The sequence below is a fragment of the Salminus brasiliensis genome, chromosome 6 (genome assembly GCF_030463535.1).
Source record: "Salminus brasiliensis chromosome 6, fSalBra1.hap2, whole genome shotgun sequence".
NCBI lineage: Eukaryota > Metazoa > Chordata > Actinopteri > Characiformes > Bryconidae > Salminus > Salminus brasiliensis.
In genome coordinates, this window is record NC_132883.1 from 33,045,022 (window position 1) to 33,057,481 (window position 12,460).

Here is a 12,460-nt window from a genome sequence, read left to right on the forward strand (position 1 = left end):
CTTTTGAGGTCCCACAGGGATGTGTACTGAGGCCGGTGGGAAATTACACAGTCCACTGGATAAGCCTCAAACACTGCAGAACACAGAGATTCCATCCTGCTGTTTATCACCCTAGATAGTCTTGACAGCATTCACCATACCCTGTAAATCTCAGGTAGTGCAGGCACAAATGCACTGGTGCACAGTAAATATTTAAGTCTACAGGCAATAACCGCTCGACCAAGCTGGCAGGAGTTCTGGAACTGGCGCAAACTCTGTCATGTTCTCTCTATTTATTGCACAGACCTAATACCACCAATAAGAGGCCCATTTTCTCCAATCACAGAAAGCCACTGCTGTCTTGTACAGCTTAACATAGCTCTCCAGATGTCATCCTGGTTAGAGCTTTTATTAATGATGCAAAACAGTGAAAATATGGGCATGCTCTTACTTTTTGGAACTCTTTAGCACACTGAACTTGTGGCTTATATGACATACTTTGAGAGTCTAAATGTAGACAAGTAAAACCTTAAAATGTAGTGTTCTTTTTAGAGAAGTAAAACCTGAGAAGAGAAATAGAATAGAGTTTGAAACTGTGCAACCATCACATTTTGCACTGTAGGTTCTAATGGCTCTTTTTCCCCACAAATCATGGCATCCAACATACAGTATATTGTCAAATAAAACTGATTTGGCTTTTCTTATAAACCGTTAGGGCTCAACAGTAGATATTAAACAGCAGTAGTTGATGTAGCCCTGTGTCAAAAGTTGAATGGCCAGTCTTTTTTTACTGCCTCATTAGTCACATGACCCAGGGATGGGAATCGTTTTCCCAGTGAGAGGACCTCTGGGCCATGTTCAGGCCAGACACTGAAAAGGATTAACTCCACACAATCAATGCAAAACAATGAATCCACCAAAATCCAATCTGCTGACTTCTCAATTATTTAAGCCCCTCTGCCTTCCCCATGGAGCTCTGCTTAGCTTCCCTTTCCCCAGTCTGGCTATTAAATACTTCTTTAACACAGCTAACTAAATGACAACTGGGGTGGCTTTTGGGACTAGAGTGGCCAACTGACCTTAGGTGATTGACCTGATAATGACTTGTTTTCACTGTTTGAAATACAGCGGGTTCTATGTCACCTGCTTGACCCTGGCTGACCCTCAGTGAAATATTACAGGCTGGGTGTGGTTGCATAGAGGATGCATAGGGTCTCACAGAGTGTATGTTTGAAAAATTAGCTGAGTATAATTAAGATGGTGGAATGTGATGGAATTTTCTAATATAATTTTTCTATTGTTATTTGCCTTTACAAGCAAGTCTTTTAGACTAGGACTGCCCAAAGTGGTTCCTGAATATGTTTGACACAAGAGAAAGGTACCCTAACCCCACCTCCTCACCCAAAGACAGAACATACATTTTGTAATACTATGTTATTGTGTAACCAGTCCATTAAGGCAGTATAGTGCAATATTATAAAACACATTTTTGCATTCTTTTTAATTTAATTAAAAATAGTTATATATTATCTATTATATATTATCTGCAGTTTGTACAAAGATTCCTGATGTGTAGACCAAATCCACCATTAGTTATCTGAACATGTGCTTCATGTACAATAGTGTTACAATGTTCAATGCCACATATAGTGACCCAAGTGAGTATTCATTTTTACTAAATTGAAACTGTTCCAGATTCTATATGTGTTCTTTTAGAGCCCACTCTACAAAGTTTAAGTAATTCTGCTCTAGACTGTAAATCCAATGTTATGAAAACTATTTAGACGTAGAGTCTGTGGATCTTCCTACTCTGTACTCTGTTTTCCTTCAACACCAGCTTGTGGAGGGTGTTCAGGTGTGTTCAATTAAATTTACACCTAAAATATACAGAGCAAATTTATTCTAAATTATATTATATTATTTAGCAAAAAAAATCTATACAATACAAAAAAGAACCTATACAATACAATGCAATACAGCAATATCTGAAACCATTTTCTTTTGCCATTTTGATGATTAGCTAAATTCCAGGCACAGGTCTCTTACTCATAATATAACTATGATATTATGGCATTCTTAAATTGGAGGTCTTGACCCTGCAAGTACCTGACATCTCAGTGATGAATGTTCAGATGGCTTGTTCACCCATCTGTCCTTTATCCACCTATTGACAGTTTTATTATGAGCTCTTAAATGTCTCAAATGAAGCTTAAATTAACAGCTCCTCCATTCTCCAAAGGTTAGTACATCTCGATTTTTGGTGTATCCTCTCAAATGCCAAAGTTAATAATTAACTCTCAGGGTGCTTGGGAGAGAAAAGGACAACTTTTACGACTGAACAGTGGTAGGGTTAATTGTAGCATTTGCTGCACACCATCTCTCTTGATCCTGCTTAACAAGGACAGATTTTGAGATTAACTGGTGTGGTCTTTTGGACCTGTGACAGGTAACCTAATCACAGAAGACAAAAGGCCTCTACATGGCTTTTGTTCTGTGAACAAAATAAAATATATATATATGAAACTGAAGCTGGTGTCATGTTGTTTAACATAGCTTGTTTTTTAAATGATTACACATGCCCTACACTACATGATGATATGCACACCACATTTATTTATGTTCTCACCAACCTTGTCTTGGTATGCTTCATTTGTCTGATTGGCCTTTCTCAAATTGTGTTCATAATTTGTATATTATACAGTTAAAAGAGGTAGTGACCACCACAGACATCGCCCATACATATGCCACACCATCTCTGTTATGCTTTTCTATGTACACCAACTGGTCTGAAACACAGAGGCTCAGTGTTTGGTGATGGAGTATGGGGAGAGCGTGGCTGCCATCACCCACTGCCGGACCTTGCCCTCTACCCTCAAGTCCAGTGGAAACGGGTTTCATGTGTCCACTGACTTGTGTGTTGATGTGTTTGCGAGAGCCCTCATCCGGCTGTAGCACCGTGTCTGCATGTCAGCATGTGTCTGCGTTGATGTATGGGCTAGTGTGAGTGTGTGTATATGTTCGTTAGTGTGTTTAGCAGCTTGAATTTCAAAGTGAAGAAGGCTAGGTCTGGGCACCTAGGTAGGGTGGCTGGCCTTTCCCTTGTTTTCCCTCCCTCTTTTCCCTCAGTTTGTCATCATACAGGTTCTCCCTCCCCCCCGCTGAACACCACTGCTCACTTCCTCTGCTGACAAGAGAGAACCGCCGTGCTAGCGCTAAACGCTAACCACCCAGTAGGAAAATGAATGGCACTTATGTTAAATTGCCCATTTAGCGCCTGTGTTTCGAGTTTATGTTAATGCTGGTTTGATGATGTGTGCTTCACCGAACTTTATGAATGTATAGACCCCTTTATGGATTTCCTGGACTTTATGTGAGGGCTCGTTAATGTGCAGTGGGGCCAGGAAGGATGGCGGTTTCTTTTTTTGCGTCAGTTATTTTCCTATTTTTCATTATTTAATTTAAAGTGAAAAAAATACTACATACTACTACCACATGGGATAAACAGAAGTCAGCACAGAGTAACTGATAAAGTTGTCCAAGTGGTCCCAGTAAAAACACCTGTACAAACCCACTCAGAGCCCATGCCCACCTGGAACCCCCTTAGCCTACTTTCTACCCATGTGAGCCCCACATGGGAATGCTAGATGGGTAAAGATCATCTTCATGTTCAAATTCGGAGGATTTTTAGATAGAGCATATGGGCCCTCCAATTATTGTGAATTTCACCCAGCATTAGAATGCAACACTGAATCAACCTATTCAAAATCATTACAGCAGATTACTGTTGCCCTAAATCCTTCCTCTAATTTGCCTGGCTGTTTGTGTCAATCATTAGCAGAGGTGACATGTTTGATACATTTCTCACTGCAAAAAAGAATATGCTGGCAAGGGCCTTGGGGAGGAGGTAGAGGAGGCTAGGCAAAGACTACAAGCCTCGACAGAGAGTGGGCTTGTGAGCCACGCTGGAATGAGTCCCCGATCGCCTGGAGCCGAATCCAGCTGCCCACAAACTCCTCTCACCAGTGACTGGCTGCTTTGAAGGCACTGCGTGTCATTTCATGTCTCCTGACATCTCTAAGAACATTGAGTTCTCTCTCTCTCTTTCCTTCTCTCTCTCTCTCTGTTTCGCTCTTTCTCTCTCTCTCTCTCTCTCTTTCTCTCTTTATCTTATGCACATACACTCATCCAGTGAGAGTGATCAGGTTGTTTTTCTGGCAATGAATGGCAAGAGAAGAGACTGCTAAGGATACACTGCACAGGCAACCTAATTCCTCATAAATTATTAAGTATGACTGCTTAAGCCTAAAGTTACAGAGTTTCTGTCTAACTGTTTAAGCAAACCGCATGTGCAGTTGACTGGCCATGTTAGCAGCACAGGCTTCTATAACAGAAAAGGACACAGAAATGCCCATGGTTTCACAGCTCAAGAGTGGTGCAACTGTCTAACTGCCTGTATGTCAAACGGCAGGAGATCAAAATGTTAAATGGTCAGGAGTAGCTTTAGAATAGGAAGGCCTTTCTCACTGTGTAAGGGGAGTCCTGGACTGCAGATGAAAATGCAAAGAAAACAAATGAAAGAAGCTATACTAATGTTTTTGAGTCTGTCCAGTTTAAAATGTATTGTTCACCCAAATAAGATGCACAACTCAAAAATGTGTAGAGAACTATCAACTACTGCTGAACAAACAAATAACTGTAGTATATGGTTTCGACTTTAGAGTTAGACCCCATCCTTACATTATCCATAACCATCTGGTTTTAATATTCCACCCCAGAGCTAGGGCTATGGCCAAGCTAGAATGGGCATTGTGTCTCCAAATGTTTTGTGTTTTTAGGTCCATTCAACCTAAAACATTACTTTATGTGGTAACCAACAATTGAATTTGAATTTATTCAACAATAAATTCTCTGACTTAACCATATTCAAGTATTTCATATCATATATCAAGTATCTGAAAATTTGTAAAAAGCTTCTTATTCAACTTTTCTTACCTTAATTACTGCAGCATTCATGCACTTTACAGGACTATAGAATGTAACTGCTGCATTTAAAGTGGAAAAGAAGCTTCTGTTTTGATTATTGGCAGTTATTAATAAAGATTACAATCTGACAACTGACCTTCAATGTAACATTTCATTGTGTAATCTATGAAGTCATATTTTTTTCCTATTAGAGATAATGTTGTGAACTATACATGGATGCTGGTGATGAATGTATAAACAGTTTAAATAAAACAGTAACTGTTTGTGATTTCCCCACTGAAAAAAAATCACAGCTTTTTGTAGCCAACTAAAAATCAACTAATTTCAACTAATTTCTGCCCAATCTTCTATGCAGAAAGACTCTATTTTTCAGATGTGTTGGGTTGTCTTGCATGCACAGCTTATTTAAGGTGTATCCACAAACTGTCAATAGCATTTAGGTCAGGGGAATGTGAGTTCCATTCCAAAAGCTTTAGTGAGTTTCTCCTTAGGGATGCTAACGTGGTTTGAGTCAATATCTGTAAAAGCCATCCTCTATTCAGCTTCACTGTTTTAACAGATAGTTTCACATCTGCACACAGGATTTGCTGGTATTATTCGGAATCTTTATCCCTCTATTGCCAAAGCCACTGATGGCAACACAACCCTAAAGCATAATGGACCCACCCCTAGGTATTCTTTTTATAAAATGCAGTTTCCTCAGTTTACCTTTGCTGATTATATTATCTACTCTGACTTGCTCATTTGTCAAGATGTACTGTTACATGAAAATTCATGCTATTTATTTCGATTAATGAAGATCTGCTATGCTGCACAGTAGCGCAGTTTACCACCACTCCTGACTCAGCTACAGTTTTTTGACACTCATAGGGGGGTTTAGACTTTACCAGCACATGGGCAGTTTTCTTTGTCTTTAAGATCTCATTTTGATCTTGACCGTTTCCTTGAACTGCCATTCCTTAGTGATTTTTTGACTGAATGTAACGGCTGGGTCATGAAGTAAACTGGCAACAATATAGCCGACCCCTCTCATCCTGGACATCACCTCTTTCAACCACTTCCCGCTAACAGGAAAATCTAAAAACCATACAAACTGTTCAAACAGCCTGTGTACTTGCCTAGACTATTTATGATATACGTCATGAATGTGTGCACTCAAATTCTATATTCTGATTATGGGTTTTTTTTTTATTTGTAAGCTGGAGCTCCCTGCTGGTGATTCAGCCTGAAACATAGCATTTTTTTCATGAAACATGGATCATCGACTCTCTTGCACCTGAATTTCCCGATAAAAACTCACTGAGGTCATTTAAAAGTTAGGAATTAAGATACATAGAACATTGGAAAAAACAAGACTCTTTTTGTCACACACTTCATAATTGGAATTATGTATTTTCAGGCTACACAATTCTAGACCATGACAAATTGGTAGTTGCCCACTTCAGATTGTCCAAACTTCAGATTGCCCAAAATACTTCTGTGTGTATAGTGAATTAAATGAGGGGATGGAAAGGAGGAAATTAAAGGCTGGATAGATTGTTTTCTCTTTTTTTTAGAGTCTTTTTTTGGCATAAGCAATTGCATTATCAGGACAGTAGGACAGGACTATTCAACACAGATTTGCTAAAAGGTGCACTAGAATGGGAAAATATTTTTACCTTGTCATAGTTGAATAATACAAAATTGGTAAATGGAACTGACACTATGACAATCTCAAACATTGTTTCATCCTCCTTCAAAAGAAAATCCCAAATACAGTTCTATAATTGTTTTTATTTCTCAAAAATTCACATGCACTCACTAGCAGGAGCCTTCCAACAACTAAAGCTACGGTCACTTCAGGAGAACAGTGCTAAAATTTGCAACACTGAAGAGCAGCACATTATCCCCATTCTTTGCTACACTCTATAACAATTGTTGAGCAATGTCATAGAAACCATTTGTGTTTTTGCTGAAATGTTTAAGTGTGAAGAATCTTCTAAAGGGAATGTAAAGGTGCTTTACTATTGAAAGGTTCTTTCACTTGCACATATATATATATATATATATATAGAGAGAGAGAGAGAGATAGATATATAGATAGGTGGTGCAATGAATGAATAGAATTTAAAATAGAGCATATACACATACATCTTATGTATCTCTGCCACAGTCAACCAGACAGGTGTCACCCATCTTTAGCATTTAGGAGCATGCCTACCTTTATGCGTGATGTCATTGGGTTTTAATTGAGTTCATGAGTGATGTGAAAAGGGTGAATGCGTTTCGGCACGACTTATGCTCAAACCGATCTCACACTGTTAATCATCTCTGCAGGAGGAGTCACGCTCTGAAACAATAAACTAATCAGCTCTGAAAACGTGCTAGCCACTCACGTTACTACAGCATAAAGGCCCAATGGGACTGAAGCGCTGAAGGATTACTTAATGGGGATTGGTCGCTGGGCACTTTATTCCAGTCTCTCGAGTGCTGATAGGTTGACATGTAACAGCTGATGGGGAATACCGCTCCCTTTCGAAGGAAGGCAGCACAGTTTTATCCACAAAACGCATTGTTAATGGGGTAAATGTGAACAACATGGTGTGCTCAACCAGATAGGTAGACCACTAACTGTACAATTCTGTTGTTGGTGAGCATCTCTCTGTGTAACGGGAACAGAAAGATCATTCAACACAAACCCAAGGATGCTCTCTTGAATTCCTGGCCATGAATCGCTGTGGCATCATTGGGAGTAGAATATTGTTCAATATGATGTGTTACTGTTCTGTTCTACATCCAGTTAAATAGGTAAATAAAATATGCAGCTGGTCCGTGTCCTTTAGGTACTGACAATATACTTAACATACTAGGAAAAGCATCTTGCGACATAAGTTAGTGCAACAACATTGTCATATTGCCCATCCTCGGGTCAGAGAGTTGTAGTGGTGAATGTCCAGCATAACTGTCAATATATATATTTGCCCACAAAATAGTGTTCCTGTTATTTATTCATGTCTGCCTTTAAATAAAATCCACTGAATAAATAAATAACTTAAATGAATTCAACAGAATTAAAATTTTCATGTATTCAACAGATTTAGGTCTGCTAAGAGGCTCTCTCTCCATAGAGTGTGTCCAGACCTACCCAACTTTGTTCTTTTGTTTGATTTTTGCTGTTTAACCACAAAACCGACTTTATGCTAAACCTGTGGCTTACCAACACTTTGAGTAGAAGCACACCATGAAATTCTCATATGACAAGCTAAATGTGTTCATTGGCCTTTGCTTCACATTACACATATCATGCATTCATTCATGCCAGGACTGTTAGATGTCATACATATCTGAAGGCCAAAAATAAGAACAATCTGATCAACAGAAGGTCTTTTCTTTCTGAATTGAAATATGTATGTCAGTGAAGACTGAATGGAGTGCCATTGTAATGCATAGCAATGTGGTGCAGAAAGGAGGGTCTGGACAGTTAATAGTCTTGTACGCTTTTCTTTGATAATGCTGTCAGGGGCAGCACTGATGAAGGACCCCAGTGATCTCCTCCAAGCAGCTGGACACAGGTGTCTGTCTGACTAAAGTGACCAACAACAAATAAACCAGGTCTGTAAAAAATGTTGATATCCTAGCTATTCTGGCTTCCCTGCAACAGAAATTGGGATGACAGTTTTGATTCAGCTCTGACATAGTTGTGTGTTGCACACATAATATTTTGAAACACTTCTCAAATTTAATAGGATGGGTTGACAGTGCCAGTGTTTTATATAATAAGTCGTCTAGACGACCTCGTCGCTGCAGCAGTTTCAGTCAAGCAAAAATGCTGGACTTCCACATCTGTCTTTATTTTTATATGGTTTTTTACTGTCTTTCACATTGTGGCTTTCCTAACCCAGTCAGTGTTTCAGAGAGTCACCACACAAGGATTTCCAGAAGACCTATAATAAATGTATTATCATATTTTACTCATGGTTAACCATGTATATTTTTGGCATGCTTTTCAGATATTTTTCAATAAACAGTTAGGGAAATAAATACGTATCCATTTCTAACCAGCAGTTTTGTTCATGAAATAGTAGCAATGAAAAGCTCTGTCACAATACTCTTAAATACAGATTATGAAAAATTCAAACCATTCCTCCCCTTGGCAAACATGCACGTTTTTTGTATTAATGCATTACTTTTGATACATGACCAAGGAATGTTTGATGTTGAGATTGCAATTGTAATTGCCCCTGCCTGCAATGATGAGTGAAAAAAGAAATGCCTGTCACCACATGTCCCTAAAATTACAGACAAATAATCAACACTACCACAGATATTTTGCATTACATAGATGATATAATCATACAGTTTCATTCTCAATCTGCAGGAGGCAGTACTGTTCAAAACAGACGTTTGATGTTTTGAGTGGCTCTATGAACAATGGCTGCAGGCTGCACGTTTGACTTGGCTGTGTCAAAGCGCTTGGTCTTGGGCTTGAACTTTTTGGCAGGGTGCAGAAAAAAAAGAGAAGAAAAAACAGGTCTCAGAGTCGAGTCTTGGATTAATTAACAGGAGAAAATTCCCAGTTTTAGGAGGTGAGCTGATGTGGCAAAGGCTGATGTTTTTTCAGCAGGCTGTTCCACAGGGATAGGTTTGCACTCATCTTTGATAGTTAACCCAGGCTGACCTTGCTCTGACTCCCACACCACTGCCGCCCTGCTTCTTATTAGAGCCTGTCCACCCGGCTGACCAACACACACACACTCAAATAGTCACACATGCACGCGTGTGCACAAACACACACAAATACACACAGACACATGGCTATTTTAAAGGTGGCAAAGTAATAACATCAAGCCATTTTAGAAATAAACAATGAGGCTTCTAAAGTTCACTCAAAGCTTATTTCCAAGCCTAAATAACCAGTCTACTGTTTTACAAGTGTCTGTTAAGTTACTTTATATACAGTATAGTCTTGGAGCACAGTCACAACCACATGAACATTAAGGGTCAACCCAAAATTTGCAAGCACACATGCTACTTCCAAAAGCCCCTTTCTTGTGAGATTGGCTCACAGGCTCCATCCACAAATAAGTTCTTCTGTGGCAATTGTTGCTAGTTTGGACAAGCTTTAAAGTTCACTTTACAAAAATCTTATTTAAGCTAATACATTTAGATTGGGGTTTAGATTTGCTACATAACATTGAGGTTCAATTTTAAAGGCTACACTACTAATTTGCTCATTCTGGGTTTAGCTGATTTGTTTGTAAACATATACTTTACATTTTATTGTGTAAGAGAAACATTGTCCCTGTCATGCAACAACCTTGTATCTCCAAAATGTCAGCTTTACAGGAGAAAGAAAAACCTTTGCGACCTTCAATGGTAGACCATGTAAAAACAATCTGAAGTAAATTTAGACCCTTTCTGTTGGTTTAATCATCATAAAATGTGGACACAATATAAAGAACAACTCTCAGATTCATATTGTCAAATTGTCAGATTGTCAACTTGGAAAAACAAAAATGCAAAAATGGAGATATGAAACACAAATATTAAACATACTATGTGACCTGCTCTTCCTGTTATTGGTATCGAAAATTTTGGGGTATGGTCCGTCCCTAGCAACCGCTACAGTTGCTAAGAAAGCATGCGTTTTGTGGGCGGGCTATGAGCAGATCAGCTGACCTACAGACAACTGTCAAACGGGTGTGAGTGAAAAATGAAAGCAAATGTTTGTTGATCAGTATCTAGAACACACTGTCACTTTGGCTTTCTGTTATGCTGGCAACCTGCTGAAATGATGACTGGGGCCCTGCAGTTCTATTAAGACCTAAAGTCACATCAATTTGACCAATAAACTGTTTGCATATTGCAGCCGTATTCGATTAGCGGTCTACCTATAAACATATTTCAGAGAGAAATGTCCCACTGCGAACGCTGCTCTTGTCTGCCTGCATGAGAGCGTGGGTGTGCGCTGTCACAACGTGGATTCCCAGCGCCGTTTAAAGTCATTGTCCATTACAAATTGCCTCATATGGTTGTGGGCATTGAATCGGCAGCATCCATTTTCAGCAGGGTTTGGATGCGTGGTGCGTGGTGGTCTGCATTTGTCAAACAGCCTCGCTCAGACACAATAAGCGCTACACAGAGAGTAGCCTTAGGCTCGCCTGCCGGGGTATACTTACTGAAGGACACCAGGCAGCTACCACCTGCATCCCGAGTCCCTACGGAGTTGCCCCCCCATACAATTATTGTTTTTTTTGTCATCTATCTGTTTTTCCAACTAAAAGAAATGGTCATTTACCATCTTGATTACAGCTAACATAAAGTAAATTCAACCATTAAAGCAATGATTGGGAAGCAGTTTGAGATGACACTGCCATAAAATATGCTATAATATTTACAACAGAATAATAATACAATGACAACGAAATTGTTATTATTATTATTATTATTATTATTATTATTACTCTTTTAAAAGAGTTTAAAATTAAATCAAAGAAGAAATCACAATTTCCTGTCTTTTTCAGTGTGCTTGCTACTGTGCAGCTGGTCAGTCTGCGTGTCTGTGTTTTATTTCTTTACACGAAACCATTTTTTTCGATCTTGGAAATAATATGTGGGTTGTATCCAGACACCTAATTAATTGAGCAACCGGATGTCAACCACAGCAAAAAATGCCATTGCGTCTGTTTTTTATGTGCTCTTGAATTCATTTAATATTTTTTCCTCCCAAGAAGATGTAATATTAAATTACATGGTTCGTTTTTTAAAAGAGCTGGAATGGGATTGGAGGAAGTGGTGGGAGTTGCGAGTGGGATGCTGTTGGATGCTGCTCTGGACTTTAATTGGGCCAGATATGATTAAAATGTGCCTCAGTCAGCGCCGATTGTGTTAGGGAGAGTGTCTCTCTGCTGTGGAGAATGACATGTGTCCGATCCAGTCAACATCAGAGCTGCCACGCACACTTGGCGCTCTCTTTCTCTCTCTCTCTCTCTCTCTCTCTCTCTCTCTCTCTCTCAACCACTTTATCAGACTTACCCAAGCTGCTGCTGCATGATGTGATACTACGCAGTTCTTATAACCTTCAAGTGCGTCTGCTGGTGACTGACAGGAGATTCAGCTTAATGGACGAAAAAAACTTCACTATCATACTGAGTGACATATGAATGGTCGGAGATGAAGTGCAGTAGATGACTGGGAGTTTAATTGTTTGGAATTATAAGGATCTTTTTGTTCTCCCTTTAATTCCTCGCATTAAGTCCCTATGTTTTTTCTGTCCCGGGGTATTAGAGGTATAAATGGAATGGTTATTAGCAGCGCAGCATGAATATCAGTAGGCAGATATCTTTCAGCATATCATTTTTAAAACTCATGTCCTAGCACAGCATGTCTTTCTCGCTGCAGCTGAAGGTAGAAAGAAGACAAACTTGCCACACCACACCACGGATACATTAAAAAGTCTCTCAGTTCAATACTGCCCCCTACATGTCAGCATGTGTACTGCTTTTAGCGACCGAAAAAC